Raw genomic sequence first — 2,500 nt, 5'->3', positions numbered from 1 at the left:
GATCCGATGTCTCTCCATGGACCTGAAGCACGGTTCGGCTATTATGGTACGTCGCTGTTATGTACCTCACAAAGAGCTCCGGGAGTCCCAATCCCCTTAGTGCCGATGTTATGGCATGGTGACTAACGCTGTCAAACGCCTTGGCCACATCTAAGGACACAACGTGAAGCTGCTTTAAGCAGCTCCGTGCGTCACGAAGGGCAGTTGACAGTACAAGAACGTTCTCAGCACAGCCATCGTGTACTCCTCGTTGCCGCTCATCGATGAGACCGGCTTTTGCCAATCTCACCGCCAAGATTTTATGCAGCTGACGAACGACGACTGAAGCCACACTTATAGGACGGAACTCGGATGGTGTTGAGCTTCCGTCCTTCTTAGGGATAAATACCGTCCTGCTGATGAGGAGCTCAGATGGAAATGCCCCTACCGCAAGGATGACATTATAAAATAAGGTTCTTAGAACTACTGGCACACTCCTCCATTGCCTGCTCGAGATGTTATCGAGACCCGATGCCGAGGAGAGCGGGATCTCATTGGCCTGGATCTCATGGCCACGAACCGGCTCAGCGATCCAATGCAGGTCCTCCCTTTCCTGAACTGGATGAAGGTGTTCAATGGGGACAGAAGGACTGGTGAGCATAGGTGTCCAGTACTCCACCATCTCGCCAACGGTTGGTGTTTGAGCCTGCACCGGGCCATCCAGTACAAGCCCGGCCGCGCGAGACATGTCCTTCCTCCAGAGTTCCTGCATGGCCGCATACTCCCTTCTCCTCAGTCTCCACCTCGGCACGGGCCCGGCAGGTGCAGCTTTAGGTGGCCGGAGCAGTGGTGTTCTCCGCTCCTTTACTTTCGCAGAAGGCGTCGGAAAGACTCGTTGAAGCCATCGACAACAAGCACTCGGTGTTATTGGTTCTCGATTAAGAACCGTTCTCGCAAGACTTACGAGTTCCTCCGCTTCATGGGATTTCACCCTTTCGGCCGGATCAATCAGCTTACGGATAGCGTCAATATATTGGCACTGATGTTGCTGTGCCGACGCAGAGTGCTCCTGAACAGGAGTAGGCGAATCCGCCTGTCGATGACTTGTGTCGTGATGTTGAGTGACACTGGAGGTTGAAGGTTGAGACTCAACGGCAGTTCCACGCTCGCGGCATACACCGATCTTCTGTGTAACAAGAGCTTTATACGTCAATTTCTTTCTGAGGCCCTTCAGTCGATCAAGACTGAATTTATTGTCGAAGACCGTCAGCAGATGTTCGTTCATAAATTTGACGTTGCCCTGCACACTCGCAAGCGCCTCAGCCGCCGCCACCATCTCAGTCTCCTCCTGAGTCCACCTAACCTTCTTTACCGCCACCTGCACTCGTTGGTTGGCCTCGTCCGGATGAGCTCTCCTCACATGGACCCCTAACCCGATGGAAGTGGGAAAGGATCGCGAACAATGGGGACACGGATGTAGTGCCCCCCGCGACGCAGGATGTTGTGCGTCGTTACTGGACTTGTTGGGTTTATTTCTCGAGGTCGTCGGACAAACATTCCGATCCACTGTGGCCGCTGTCGTAGGGTCGGCGATCCGAGTGGCCCGAGGGCCCGCCGACAATGGGTCACTTGACCCATAATCTATCTTTTGATTCTTCGGGCCTACGACAATAGAGCCATGGGGGTGGCAACCCCATGACCCATAACATGCCTCCCTCAAAGTGACTAGAGCCGCCGCCACATTAGCGCGAAGGCAGGCCATTTGGGTGGGCTGCACCCTTACAGCGGCTCATTACTGCTAGGCAGCACGTCGTGTCGCACAGAATTTAGCCGCAACGCACTGAATGGACAGGTCCAAACAATGCATCACGTTACCGTCGGGAACCACGAGGAGGTACCTGTGCGACTAGGACGGGAGAGGCTAATGGACCTAACAAGAGGTCTATATTACACATCACCGTCCCGCGGGAGGCCAAGGCACGGGACCGAGCTCGGATCCCAGCCACGAGAGCCGTTCACCTCGCCCAGGCCCGGCACGTCAGCCAGACCCGCTTCCCGACCAAGCCCGACACGCCCCGCTCCTCAGAGCCAATCCTTATCCCGAAGTTACGGATCCAATTTGCCGACTTCCCTTACCTACATTAATCTATCGACTAGAGGCTCTTTACCTTGGAGACCTGCTGCGGATATGGGTACGAACCGGCGCGACACCTCCACGTGGCCCTCTCCTGGATTTTCAAGGTCCGAGGGGATGATCCGGACACCGCCGCAACTGCGGTGCTCTTCGCGTTCCAAACCCTATCTCCCTGCTAGAGGTTTCCAGGGAACTCGAACGCTTATACAGAAAAGAAAACTCTCCCCGGATCTCCCGACGGCGTCTCCAGGTCATTTTGGGTTACCCCGACGAACACTCTTACGAGGGCCCGAATGGTATGCGGTTCCGCTGCCGGGTTCCGGAATAGAAACCGGATTCCCTTTCGCCCAATGGGTGTTTTTTGTGCATGTATATAATAACAAAATA

This window comes from Megalopta genalis, unplaced genomic scaffold (genome assembly GCF_051020955.1).
Source record: "Megalopta genalis isolate 19385.01 unplaced genomic scaffold, iyMegGena1_principal scaffold0046, whole genome shotgun sequence".
Classification (NCBI taxonomy): domain Eukaryota; kingdom Metazoa; phylum Arthropoda; class Insecta; order Hymenoptera; family Halictidae; genus Megalopta; species Megalopta genalis.
This window is presented reverse-complemented; position numbering follows the sequence as displayed.